Raw genomic sequence first — 14,675 nt, 5'->3', positions numbered from 1 at the left:
ATAAAGTTATTACCTATGCCTATGTGGTTCATTGTGATCCCTATTTTTTCTTGGATTAATTTCAGTGTTTCAGATCTTCTTTTTTTCTTTTTATTCATATGTGCATACAAAGCTTGGGTCATTTCTCCCCCCGACCCACCCCCTCCCTTACCACCCACTACACCCCCTCCCTCTCCCCCCCACCCCCTCGATACCCAGCAGAAACTATTTTGCCCTTATCTCTAATTTTGTTGAAGAGAGAATATAAGCAATAATAGGAAGGAACGAGGGTTTTTGCTGGTTGAGATAAGGATAGCTATACAGGGAGATGACTCACATTAATTTCTTGTGCGTGTGTGTTACCTTCTAGGTTAATTCTTTTTGATCTAACCTTTTCTCTAGTTCCTGGTCCCCTTTTCCTATTGGCCTCAGTTGCTTTTAAGGTATCTGCTTTAGTTTCTCTGCGTTAAAAATGCTAGCTAACTTTTTAGGTGTCTTACCTATCCTCACCCCTCCCTTGTGTGCTCTCGCTTTTATCATGTGCTCAAAGTCCAATCTCCCTGTTGTGCTAGCCCTTGATCTAATGTCCACATATGAGGGAGAACATACGATTTTTGGTCTTTTGAGCCAGGCTAACCTCACTCAGAATGATGTTCTCCAATTCCATCCATTTACCAGCGAATGATAACATTTCGTTCTTCTTCATGGCTGCATAAAATTCCATTGTGTATAGATACCACATTTTCTTAATCCACTCATCAGTGATGGGGCATCTTGGCTGTTTCCGTAACTTGGCTATTGTGAATAGTGCCGCAATAAACATGGGTGTGCAGGTGCTTCTGGAGTAGCCATTGTCACAGTCTTTTGGGTATATCCCCAAGAGTGGTATTGCTGGATCAAATGGTAGATCAATGTCTAGCTTTTTAAGTAGTCTCCAAATTTTTTTCCAGAGTGGTTGTACTAGTTTACATTCCCACCAACAGTGTAAGAGCGTTCCTTTTTCCCTGCATTCTCGCCAACACCTGTTGTTGGTGGTGTTGCTAATGATGGCTATTCTAACAGGGGTGAGGTGGAATCTTAGTGTGGTTTTAATTTGCATTTCCTTTATTGCTAGAGATGGTGAGCATTTTTTCATGTGTTTTTTGGCCATTTGAATTTCTTCTTTTGAGAAAGTTCTGTTTAGTTCACATGCCCATTTCTTTATTGGTTCATTAGTTTTGGGAGAATTTAGTTTTTTAAGTTCCCTATATATTCTGGTTATCTGTCCTTTGTCTGATGTGTTACTGGAAAATATTTTCTTCCACTCTGTGGGTGTTCTCTTCAGTTTAGAGACCATTTCTTTTGTTGAGCAGAAGCTTTTTAGTTTTATGCGGTCCCACTTATCTATGCTATCTCTTACTTGCTGTGCTTCTGGGGTTTTGTTGAGAAAGTTCTTACCTATACCTACTAACTCCAGAGTATTTCCTACTCTTTCCTGTATCAACTTTAGAGTTTGGGGTCTGATATTAAGATCCTTGATCCATTTTGAGTTAATCTTGGTATAGGGTGATATACTTGGATCTAGTTTCAGTTTTTTGCAGCCTGCTAACCAGCTTTCCCAGCAGTTTTTGTTGAAGAGGTTGCTATTTCTCCATCGTATATTTTTAGTTTCTTTGTCAAAGGCAAGTTGGTTATAGTTGTGTGGCTTCATATCTGGGTCCTCTATTCTGTTCCACTGGTCTTCATGTCTGTTTTTGTGCCAGTACCATGCTGTTTTTATTATTGCTTTGTAATATAGTTTGAAGTCAGGTATCGTGATACCTCCAGCATTGTTCTTTTGACTGAGTATTGCCTTGGCTATTCGTGGCCTCTTGTGTTTCCATATAAATTTAACAGTAGATTTTTCAATCTCTTTAATGAATGTCATTGGAATTTTGATGGGAATTGCATTAAACATGTAGATTACTTTGGGGAGTATAGACATTTTTACTATGTTGATTCTACCAATCCATGAGCATGGGAGATCTCTCCACTTTCTATAGTCTTCCTCAATCTCTTTCTTCAGAAGTGTATAGTTTTCCTTGTAGAGGTCATTCAGATCTTTTGTTAGGTTTACACCTAATTATTTGATTTTTTTTGAGGCTATTGTAAATGGAATTGATTTCATACATTCTTTTTCAGTTTGCTCATTGTTGGTGTATAGAAATGCTAATGATTTTTCTATGTTGATTTTATATCCTGCTACCTTGCTATAGCTATTGATGGTGTCTAGGAGCTTTTGAGTAGAGTTTTTTGGGTCTTTAAGGTATAGGATCATGTTGTCTGCAAATAGGGATATTTTGACAGTTTCTTTACCTATTTGTATTCCTTTTATTCCTTCTTCTTGCCTAATTGCTCTGGCTAGGAATTCCAGTACTATGTTGAATAGGAGTGGAGATAGTGGGCATCCTTGTCTGGTTCCTGATTTTAGAGGGAATGGTTTCAGTATTTCTCCGTTAAGTATAATGCTGGCTGTAGGTTTGTCATATATAGCTTTTATAATGTTGAGGTACTTTCCTTCTATTCCTAGTTTTCTTAGAGCTTTTATCATGAAATGGTGTTGGATCTTATCAAAGGCTTTTTCTGCATCTATTGAGATGATCAAGTGGTTTTTGTCTTTGCTTCTGTTAATGTGGTTTATTACGTTTATTGATTTTCGTATGTTGAACCAGCCCTGCATCCCTGAGATGAAGCCTACTTGGTCGTGGTGAATAATCTTTTTGATGTGTTGTTGAATTTGGTTTGCCATTATTTTGTTGAGGATTTTTGCATCAATGTTCATTAAGGAGATTGGCCTATAGTTCTCCTTTTTGGAGGTGTCCTTGCCTGGTTTTGGGATAAGTGTAATACTGGCTTCATAAGATGTGTTTGGCAGTTTTCCTTCTCTTTCTGTTTCATGGAACAGTTTAAGGAGGGTTGGTATCAGTTCTTCTTTAAAGGTCTGATAGAATTCAGCAGAGAATCCATCAGGTCCTGGACTTTTCTTTTTACAGAGACTCTTGATTGCTGCTTCAATTTCATTCTGTGTTATAGATCTATTCAGGTGATTAATTTCCTCTTGGTTCAGTTTTGGATGATCATATGTATCTAGAAATCTGCCCATTTCTTTAAGGTTTTCAAATTTATTTGAATATAGGTTCTCGAAGTAGTCTAAGATGATTTCCTGGACTTCCATGGTGTTTGTTGTTATCTCCCTTTTTGCATTCCTGATTCTATTAATTTGGGTTTTTTCTCTCCTCATTTTAGTCAGGTTTGCCAGGGGTCTATTGATCTTGTTTATTTTTTCGAAGAACCAACTTTTTGTTTCATTAATTCTTTGTATTGTGTTTTTGGTTTCTATTTCATTGATTTCAGCTCTTACTTTTATTATTTCTCTCCTCTTTGTTTTGGGATTTGCTTGTTCTTGTTTTTCTAGGAGTTTGAGATGTATCATTAGGTCTTTGATTTAGGATCTTTCAGTCTTTTTAATATATGCACTCATGGCTATAAACTTTCCTCTCAGGACACCTTAGCTGTGTCCCATAGGTTCCAGTAGGTTGTGTTTTCACTTTCATTGACTTCCAGGAACTTTTTAATTTCCTCTTTTATTTCATCGATTATCTATTCTTCATTAAGTAATGAGTTATTTAGTTTCCAGCTGTTTGCATGTTTTTTGTCTTTACTTTTGTTGTTGAGTTCTACTTTTACTGCATTTTGATCAGATAGAATGCACAGTATAATTTCTATTTACTTATATTTGCTGAGGCTTGCTTTGTGCCCTAGGATATGATCTATTTTGGAGAAGGTTCCATGGGCTGCTGAGAAGCATGTATATTTTGTAGAAGTTGGATGAAATGTTCTGTAGACATCAACTAGGTCCATTTGATCTATTGTATATTTCAGATCTTGGATTTCTTTATTGATTTTTTGTTTGGATGACCTATCTATTGATGATAATGGGGTGTTAAATTCTCTCACAACCACTGTGTTGGCATTAATATATGCTTTTAGGTCCTTCAGGGTATGTTTGATGAAATTGGGTGCATTGACAATGGGTGCATACAGGTTGATGATTATTATTTCCTTTTGGTCTATTTCCCCTTTTGTTAGTATTGAATGTCCTACTTTATCTCATTTGATCAATGTAGGTGTGAAGTCTACTTTGTCAGAGATAAGTATTGCTGCTCCTGCCTTTTTTGGGGGCCATTGGCTTGCTAAATCTTTTCCAGCCTTTCATATTAAGCCTATGCTTATTTCTGTCAGTGAGATGGGTCTCTCCCTGGAAGATCTCACCCCACACTCTTCTTGCTTTTAATGTTTCTGTTGAGTAGTCTGCTGTGATTTTGATGGGTTTACCTTTGTATGTTACTTGTTTTTTTCTCTCTTACAGCCTTCAATATTCTTTCCCTAGTTTCTGAACTTATTGTTTTAATGATGATATGTCGTGGGGTAGTTCTATTTTGATCTGGTCTGTTTGGTGTCCTGGAGGCCTCTTGCGTCTGTATGGGAATATCTTTCTCTAGATTTGGGAAATTTTCCGTTATTATTTTGTTGAATAGATTACGCATTCCCTTTGTTGCACCTCTTCTCCTTCTTCGATGCCCATGATTCTCAAGTTTGGTCTTTTGATGGAGTTGGTGAGTTCTTACATTTTCTTTTCACAGGTCTTGAGTTGTTTAATTAATAGTTCTTTGGTTTTTCCTTTAATTACCATTTCATCTTTAAGTTCTGAGATTCTGTCTTCTGTTTGTTCTATTCTGCTGGATTGGCCTTCCATTTTGTTTTGCAGTTCTGCTTTGTTCTTTTTTCTGAGGCTTTCCATATCCTGGGTGGTTTCCTCTTTAATGTTGTCTATTTTTTTCCTGAGTTCATTTATCTGTTTATTCATCATGTTCTCTTTTTCATTTTGGTGTTTATACAGTGCTTCTATGGTTTTCTTTATTTCTTTTTTTGCTTTTTCAAATTCTCTATTTTTGTTGTCTTGGAATTTCTTGAGTGTCTCCTGTACATTTTGGTTGACCCTATCCAGTATCATCTCTATAAAATTCTCATTGAGTACCTGTAGTATGTCTTCTTTTAAATTATTCTTGTGGGTTTCATTGGGTCCTTTGGCATAGTCATCTTTATTTTGTTGGAGTCTGCATCTGAGTATCTGTTTTCTTTATTCCCCTCTGGTTCCTGTACTAATTTTTTGCTGTGCGGAAACTGGTTTCCCTGTTTTTTCTGTCTTCCCATCATTGTCTTTGGTGTTGTTACTGTCCCTGTACTGTGTGCAATTAAGTATTTTCTAGCTTGTAATAATAACAATGGTAATATTTAGAATCGAAGGGTGAGAGGAGATGGAAAGCAACAAGTTAAAGAAAAGGGAAAAACAAACAGACAAGAAGGAGAAAACAGAACAAGGTATCAGATAAGAAAGTTTCAAAGGTATAAACAGGGAGCATTAGTGTACTAATCGACAGTAAGCTGAAGAGGCATTAGAAAGACAGAGAGAGGATTGAAAATAAAAAACAAAATAAATAATGATAAGAATAAAAATAAAAAATAAGTAAATGAAAGAAATATATATATAAAAATAAAATAAAATGAAAAATAGAAAATTAAAAAAAACCCAAAAAACCTCCAAGTTCAAATGCAATGAATTTTCAGTCTTAATAATTTGGGTGTCTGTCTCAGTCTCCAGTCCTGGAGATGGTGCCTCATATGTTGTTCTGTAGTTGTCTCATCAAAGGGCATGCATAAACTAGAACAAAACTACACACACACACACACACACACACACACAAAACCCCAACCAAGTGTTCCAAGTTCAAATGCAATACAGTTTCAGTAACTTTTTCAGCATGCAGGTGTAATTCTGTTGTTCTCTCATCAACGGTAGGGAGAAAAAGAAAAAAAAAAGAGTCTGGAGACAGTTCTGTGAATGGTATCTGCAGCTGTGGCTTGCCTGCCCACTGCTGTCAGCCTGCTGTTTCTAGAGGTGTTATTTATGCAGATCTCTGTGGTAAGCTTAGCACTCACCTGGCCCTGCAGGCTTTGTTTACTCAGAGTTTTCCTGTGCACCTCTGCTACAAGCTTTCCCCTTTCCAAGCACACTGGGGAAGGTGACACTGCACCCGCTTTCTCAGGCCTGCGTGTTTATTTACAGTTCATGTGGGAAGTGGGTCTTCCCCCCTCTCCTGTGCAGTTTTCCTCCCACTGCCACTTTTACAAGCTTCCTGCTCCTAATTACTGGGCAATACTGCTGCTCCTGCCAGCCACCATGTTTGTTTACAGTTCACATGGGAAGTGGGTCTTCCCCTCTCCTGTGGAGTTTTCCTCCCTCCACCACTCTCACAAGCTTTCCCGTTCCTGGTTGCTGGGCGCGTGCCCCTGCTCCCGCCAGAGCCTCTCCTGCCCGCCTGGCTTGTTTATGTACAGTTCCGGGAAGGATTCCCTTCCCCCAATCTTCGGTGCTCAGTGTGCCCCACCCTCTTTCCTGCATGTCTTTATTGTTCTTATTGCTTATTAGTCAGTTTCTCTTTTTTCCTGGGTGGAGGTCAGTCTGTCCAGGGGGCTATGCTGCTCTGGCCCAGGCTTGTCTGTGGGAGTACTGCGGTACTGTGAAGCTCACCTTGTCCACATCTTCCAAGCCATCTGGGCGCGGGAGACTGGTGACCTGGGGGCCCTCCTTGTTTCTCCATTTAACATGAAGTGGAGATTCTCTGCCTTGGCCTAGGTGTGGAGGGATCAAAGTTTTGCCTCTTCTTGGTGGTTTTGCCTGCAAATGTGTCTCCAGCATCTCTCCAAGATTTCACTATAGGAAGCTTGCTTTCTGCTTCCTCCCTCTAACTGCCATCTTGGAATCTCCTGTTTCAGATCTTACATTAAGATATTTAATCCATTTTGTATTGATGCTAGCCCAAGGTAAGAGAGGGGAGGAAGTCTTCTACAGGTGGAAATTCAGTTTTCTCAGCATGATTTGTTGAAGAGGCTCCCTTTTCATCATTGGATATTTTGGGCCTTTTTTTTGAAAATCAGATGGCTGTAGTTCCATGGGTTTGTGTCAGTGTCTTCTAGTCTATTCCATTGGTCTTTGTGTCTGTTTTGGGTCAGTACCCTGATGTTTTTTATTACTATGGCTCTGTAGTATGGTTTGAAGCTATGTATTGTGATAACCTCCAGCACTGTTCTTTTTCTCAGGATTGCTTTGGCTATTTGAGGTGGTTTGTGCTTCTATATGAACTTTAAGATTGACTTTTCTATCTTGGTAAAGATGTAGTTGGAGTTTTGATAGGGAATGTATTGAACATATAGATTGTTTTCAGTAGTATAATTAATTTTTACAGTGTTGATTCTGCCAATCCACAAGCAGGGGATATCCTACTGTATTCCAATGTCTTCACTGATTTCTTCTTAGTGACTTGTAATTTTCATTGTATAGGTCAGTGACTTCCATCATTAAACTTATTCTAGGTATTTTAATTTTTTTAAGGTATTGTGTACAGTATTGCTTTTTTCATTTCTTTCTCAGACTGTTCATTGTATATAGAAATGCTGTTGATTTTTGTGTATTGATTTTGTATCCTGCTATTTGTCTGAAAGTTTTTATAAGATCTAAGAGTTTTTTGGTTGTGTTTTTAGGATCTTTCAGATATAGGATCATATCGTCTGCAAATAGGGACAATGACTTCTTCCTTCCCTATTCAAACACTTTGTATTGCTTTGACCTGTCTTATTGCTTTGGATAGGAATTCCAGCACTATGTTGATTAAGAGTGGGGAGAGTGGATACCCTTCCCTTGTTCCTGATTTTAGAGGAAATGGTTTCAGTTTTCCTCTTCTTGGCTTTAGGTTTGTCATATATAGTCTTTATAATGTTCAGAAATGTGCCTTCTAGTCCTAGTTTCTTCAGAGTTTTTATCATGAATGGTGTTGAATTTTGTCAAAGGCTTTTTACAGAAGCAATTAATGATCATTCCAGTCCAAAACTGACCAGAGAAGCATTTATGGTAAAATCTGCAATCTCTTGATTTTACTTCCTAAATCAAAAAGGTCTGGATTTGTGACAAACTCATTTGGTAGATAAATCTGACCTGAACTTTTGTGAGGATATTTATAATCTTTTCTTCATTTGTAAATCAATTTTTGTATAAACGTTCATATGTTTCATTATAGAAATAACACTGCTTGACAATAAATATGGTTGGGTGTCTATATCTGATCTGTCTGGCACTGTATCATGTATTGAAAAGTCTAAAATATTCTGAATGATGAAATACTTCTGTCTTTGAGGATTTTTTTTTTTGAAATAGGTTCTTGCCACTGTAGCCATGATTGGTCTTGATCTCCAATCTTCCTGCCTCAGCCTTCTCCATGTCTTTGAGAATTTTGAAAGGGGAACTGTACACTTGCATTTTGTAGGTTTCACCTGTATCACCCACAGTTCATTGGTGATATTAGGTAGATAATATGTTGTTATTTTTGAAACACTGAAAGATTTATACTTATGTAGTTTTCTTTCTTTCTGTTGAGCTCTCGCTTTGAGATGATCCAGCAAACCCTTCAGTGAAGTCATTTCCTTTAGCATTCCAAGAGAAGAAAAAGGCTGTTGGGTCTGCTAAAGGATATTTGGAATTATAGAGAAAACTGTGCTCAGAATCTAAGAGATGTACATTCCTTCACATTTGTTTCTTCCCTTGATAATGACATTAAATATTTTATGCTTAACATTTTTTCTTCTCTTCTCCAGTGGTAGTGTAAAACATGCAATGTGTTAGCTATCTTTTCTGTGCTCTACTGCTCTCAAGGATTCATTTTTATCAACTTGTTTATATTAAGTTGAAAATGCTTAATTGCTACTTATTTTGAAATTTACATATTAGCAGGGAATAAAAATTAAATGAAGCAATTAACAACTAATTGTGACATTTCAGGAATCAGTCATCTGTCTGAGGAATTTTGGAAGGGATAAGACAATAACTTGCTTTATGTCCCTGAAGCCACACTATTGTTAGGTCCCATTTGCTTTTAAGATCAGAGGAGTGGAAAACCAGCAGTGCTGTAAATAAAAAGTGATATAGATGAGATAAGTTAGAGATAGTTCAGGGTTCTAGTTACAAAGCAATTTTCTTCATGAACTCGTTGTTACAAGTATTCTGTGAAAGTAATCGTAGGTTTCTGAAGCTGTACACACACACATACATACACTCTCACCCACACACCCACATCTATTGTGTATTGTTTGTGTTCTCTGAAAAACATCTCTAAGGAACATGTGTATTGGCTGGGACTTGCCACTATCATAAGCAGTCAGTTAGTACAAAGGAAAAGGTTTATCTTCCAAGTTCCCATATTCTGTAATTCTCTATGATCTTGAAACTGCACAAATACGGGGTTTATCAGGGATGAAACCATCCTCAAATCCCTCTTTCCTCAGCATAGAAAGAGAACCTTGTAAACCTGGTATTGCATTAGAATAGTTGGCATGCAGACACTGCTGCTTTCTGCAGCTGGAGAAGGTTGGAAGATAGTATGGAAATAGTTGAAAAAAAATAACCACAATTGAATAAAGGGTTTAACTTTTCTACCTACGTAGACACACGAATGGGAAAATGTTAACCTTAGATCAATGACAGTTCATCAAACCTGTGAGCAGTGCTAGGCCACACAGTACTTCTTAGACTACTCCAGCAAAGTGCACTGCTGTGGACCATACCCTACTAAGCTAATTTATGGCTGTGTTAGGACTGTGGATTCAACACCACTATGGATAGTAAGGAGTGTGCTGTGCCAGGCATCCTTTTGCTGTGAGTGAGGTACTGTACATTGCATCATTCATCGCTCTTCTGCTGGATATTACAGCACATTTCTTAAGCACCATAACGCATTTCAGACCTGCATGAGGACCTTTTATAGGCCCTATTAGGTAAAATCGAAATTCACATCTCTGCAGCAGTATGAAATACATTGTTTTCTTTATCTCTGTCATGTGCCTCCCTTAACGTTCAAGCTGATATATTATCACCAATCACTGTGAGTTGTAAATTATCTGACATCCTGACAGAAAAGGCTTTTTTATCCACTCATTTTGTTGAGCCAGCAGAGTATGTAGAAAGGTTGAGGGAAGGGAAAAGGGAGGAATTCTGCCAAGTATCTGATTAAACAATGCCTTAACATAATGACTTCTGTTGGTCAAAACTGTTTTCCTGTTTATTTCCTACTGTCACAAGTAGTCACATTATATGAGAAAATAAAACTCTTGCATAATGAGTAAATAAAACTCTTGTTTTTTTTATATGACCATGAAGTGAAAAAAGGGAAGTATCAGACTTAACATGTTGTTGTATTTGAGATATTAATAAGGATTTTGTTCAAAGAAACTAATTTATCTCCCTCTCATATATAAATTGACTAAGTGTATGAAACAGAAACACATTTCAAATGAAATCAAATTGTTAATATTTAATTTAGTCTCACATACCTCATGTAACCTCTTAATTTTGGGAGTGGAGCATATCATTAAAATTTAATGCAAAGAGCATCCTAAAATTTTTATAATAAATATTAGAGCTTTTAGTTCTGAGAATTAGGTACTGCTATAAATTCTTTAAAATTGTTGGTAAATCACTGTGGTTTTGTGATAAGTATTCACTTTGAAGGCTATTTTATTATTATTTTATGTGGAAAAATGTAAAAGGTCTGATTTAAGGTTTCTTGAGGAACTGTTTATGTCTAAGAATCATACAATCCAAATCTGAAGTGTGGTGAAGTGCCTGTGGCATGGTTTTCTTCATGGCAACTTACAATTTTGGCCTTACTGGGGTTTGAACTTCATGCATGTTAGGCAGGCAGGCACTCTGTACTTCAACCACACCACCAGCCTACTTCCAGCTACTTTATAAGAAGATACACTCTGATTGATTTCTTCTGCTGCTTTCTACTAATGGGCATAGGATTTTGTGCTTTTCCTATCTATGTTGGCCCTACATGATATCAAACAACTAATTTAATTAGTTTAAGAAAACTGAAGGATTGGTCTAATTTAATTGATCTACAAATTAACTGATTTAATTGGTAAAGCAGTAATCTTTTAGACATTCAGGGACTGGACACAAGGGTAGGGATGGGCATTTTTTTCTAGGACTTGAGGAATCATAAACTTTACAAGGTATTGAAAAGAAGATATACATCAAAACATGAGAAGACACACTAGAGACTGTTCTTGGCAAACAATATGCCTGAATTGAATTTGGGCCAAACTATCCATCCCTTAAAGATTCATGAGAGAAACAAACATGCCCATAAATAAAAGTGAGGAAGTCAGAGGTGACTGAAAAGATGGAGGCTGAATGTAAGTTGAGTGTAATTTATGCTTTCTTAAATTTATATTGCATGTTTGACCTCTCTTCCAAAAAAGGGAAGACATAATTTCTCCCTTCCTTCCTTCCTTCCTTCCTTCCTTCCTTCCTTCCTTCCTTCCTTCCTTCCTTCCTTCCTTCCTTCCTTCCTTCTTTCCTCCCTTCCTTCCTTCCTTCCATTACTTTGTATACTTCTGATATGGGAACTTGAACATATTATGACTTGAATCCAGAATAAAGGAGTCCTGCCTTTGGAGGACATGAAATTTCAGGTCAACAGAATGATTTTTAGTTTACTAAGAGACACTCATTTCTCTTGGTGGAATTGCATCTGATTATTAGAATGATAAGAATTGGGATGGAACAAGGAAATTAAAAATTCCTATCATAGTTCAATAGCTTCCATAACCTAGAGTAGACAACTTAGCTTCTTCTTCTCTTAACCAATAGCTTTTGTCTTATTTCATTGGCTACTTACTGTGAGCAATTTGTTTTGCTTTTTCAGCATGCAGTATGAATTATTTCATAGTATTTATTTAAAATCAACCTCTCTCCTAACACATAACATTTTCTCTGTATGAATCTTCCTAGGTGGTTATTTGCATTAGCAAGTTTAACTATACTTACCTTGAATACATTCTTATTTTGATGTTGAAGACACCAGCTTCAGAAAACTTGGGTTCTAGATTTTTGTGACTTCCACCAAATTGCTCAACCTTTAACAGAGGTTGTTCCATCACCGGAAAATTGGGGATAACAAAAACTAAATAGTCCTTACTCAGAGCAGTTATAAGATTGGAAATGAGCAAATGTATGTAAATCATTTCTAGACAAAGATAAGTTTGTAATTTTAATTTCTTACAGTGAAGGAGTTATGGGCTCAGAGACCTTAAAAGATTTGCCCAAAGTCCATAGCTACTACGTGAGTGAATGATTAACTCAGTATCATTTTTGTTCTCCTGTATTTTTCACTTAAAATTTTACTTTAATTGCCTATTTTGGTGTTGTAGTCACTTTTTTTAGGGGGGGGGGGACATTTCCTCAAAGTATAATGAACATATAGAAAAATGCAAATCAGAATTATACAGCTGGATGAAATTTCATAAAGTGAAACAGATTTTAGAAACAGAATACTGCCAGAATCCCAGAAGCCCCCCTCCTGCCTCCTTCCAGGCATAATCTCCTCTTGCCTCTCCTGACTCCTAATGACATGAATTAGTTTTGTCTGTTTTACATTATGTGCTGTGGAGGGAGAACAGCTACAGTGCAGACTTGCCAACTGAAGGTTGTACGCTCACAGCATTCTCAGCAGCCTGCATACCATGTTATTCCTTAAAATTATTTGGGTGGTGCCTTTGTGTCTATCCTATTATAAAAGATGGAATCAAAGAGTATTTACTCTTTTGTCATTTGATCTCTTTTGCTCAGTATTATGGTTTCAAGACTTGCTCATTTTGTAGCTGCAATTCATTTATCTGTGTTGTATACTATTCCATCATGTTACATATACTACTAATTATAGATCCATTATGTTAATGATAGATAGTAGGCTAAGCTTTTTGTCATTACAAGAGGTGCTTTTATAAACATTGCACATATCTTTGGTGGTGGACGTTTGAGTGCATATCTTTTGGCAACTGGATGTCAAGGGTTGGGAATTAGGCATATTTTAATTCTGCATTAGTAGAATTACTGAGCGATACTATATTCATATGTTTGACTTAGGTGGATAGTGTTGAGCGGTTTTCCAAAGTATATGAGAGTTATAATTCCACATTTGTCCATCTTTTTCCTTTTAATCCTTCTGATATATATGTGTTTAGATTTATGAAAAAAAATATATAAAGGATTCCATTGAAGTTTAATGAAGTAGGTGTATGAAGTAGGATGTTTTAAAATGTTTATTGACATTGAGATATTTTCTTTTGTGTAATATCTTTTCCAGTTGGCTTAAATACTAAGAGGGAATTCATTTGATAGATATTGCTGGGAAGTATTCACAGGAAAAGTTTTTCTATACTAAAAGGAGACTAGTGGATTGGGAAGGAAAAGAAGTCAAATAACGTTATCAAACAGTGTTCCACAGAGGTTAATTTTGGTTCAGTCCTTTAGGACAATGTGACACATCAGAGTGTTAGAATCAGAATATTGGACATGTCAGTAACTCCTTAAGATCTGCCCCAAGGGAATATAAATTTTGAAGTTTCATCTCTTGCTGGTCTGCAAAGTGGGTTCTGGTGGCCAGTATAAGCACAGGGAATAATTCCCCTTTTAGCATTGATGTAGTTGCATCCCTCTTGATTCATACAGAATATTTCTAATTATATTTGTTGGTACATATACATATATGCATGTCTATACGAACACACATGATACCCACAAAAATGGGTCAGTTTTGTTAATTGCAAGTGAATGTTAATTCACATGTTCTCATGAAATGTTTTTTGTTTGCCTATTCTAATAGGTATTAAGAGAATTGTGCTAAAGGCTTTATTATGTGAATGATTTTATTTCTCCTTATGATAAGTCAGTTTTTGCTTTATGCATTAGAATGATATTATTGGGAACATACAGATTTAGAATCATTTTAGCTTCCTGTTTTGCTGACCTCTTTATCATGATGAAATATCACTGTTTCCTTCATCATGCACATCTATTCTGTCTGATATGAGGACGGCAGATCCAGTTGCTTTGGTGAGACTTGTTCTCTTTTTCTTACTACACGGTATTTCATTCTCTAGGGCTTCTAGAGGTTGCCTTAGCTTCTTATGGTATGGTGACCTCAGGATAGTTGATCTTATATAGTGACTCAGAGCTCCATGAGATTAAAAAAGAGGCCAGCAGTCTTTCTTTTTTTTTTTTTTATTTTTTATTTTTTTTCATTTTTCTTTTATTATTCATATGTGCATACAAGGCTTGGTTCATTTCTCCCCCCTGCCCCCACCCCCTCCCTTACCACCCACTCCGCCCCCTCCCGCTCCCCCCCTCAATACCCAGCAGAAACTATTTTGCCCTTATCTCTAATTTTGTTGTAGAGAGAGTATAAGCAATAATAGGAAGGAACAAGGGGTTTTGTTGGTTGAGATAAGGATAGCTATACAGGGCATTGACTCACATTGATTTCCTGTGTGTGGGTGTTACCTTCTAGGTTAATTCTTTTTGATCTAACCTTTTCTCTAGTTCCTGGTCCCCTTTTCCTATTGGCCTCATTTGCTTTAAGGTATCTGCTTTAGTTTCTCTGCGTTAAGGGCAACAAATGCTAGCTAGTTTTTTAGGTGTCTTACCTATCCTCACCCCTCCCTTGTGTGCTCTCGCTTTTATCATGTGCTCATAGTCCAATCCCCTTGTTGTGTTTGCCCTT

At 36.9% G+C, this 14,675-nt stretch overlaps 1 long non-coding RNA gene and 1 pseudogene across 1 annotated transcript in view; one reads left to right on the top strand and one right to left on the bottom strand.

Moving 5' to 3' along the window:
• LOC109679763 (SUMO-conjugating enzyme UBC9-B pseudogene) overlaps positions 1-12,051 on the bottom strand; it is a 77,520-nt pseudogene extending 65,469 nt beyond the window's left edge.
• Positions 1-14,675, top strand: part of LOC141424119 (uncharacterized) — a 536,343-nt gene that overhangs the window by 465,828 nt on the left and 55,840 nt on the right. The window lies entirely within an intron of this gene.

This window comes from Castor canadensis, chromosome 6, assembly GCF_047511655.1.
Source record: "Castor canadensis chromosome 6, mCasCan1.hap1v2, whole genome shotgun sequence".
Taxonomy (NCBI): domain Eukaryota; kingdom Metazoa; phylum Chordata; class Mammalia; order Rodentia; family Castoridae; genus Castor; species Castor canadensis.
Note: the sequence above shows the minus strand (reverse complement) of the source record. Positions and strands in the feature narration are given on the sequence as shown.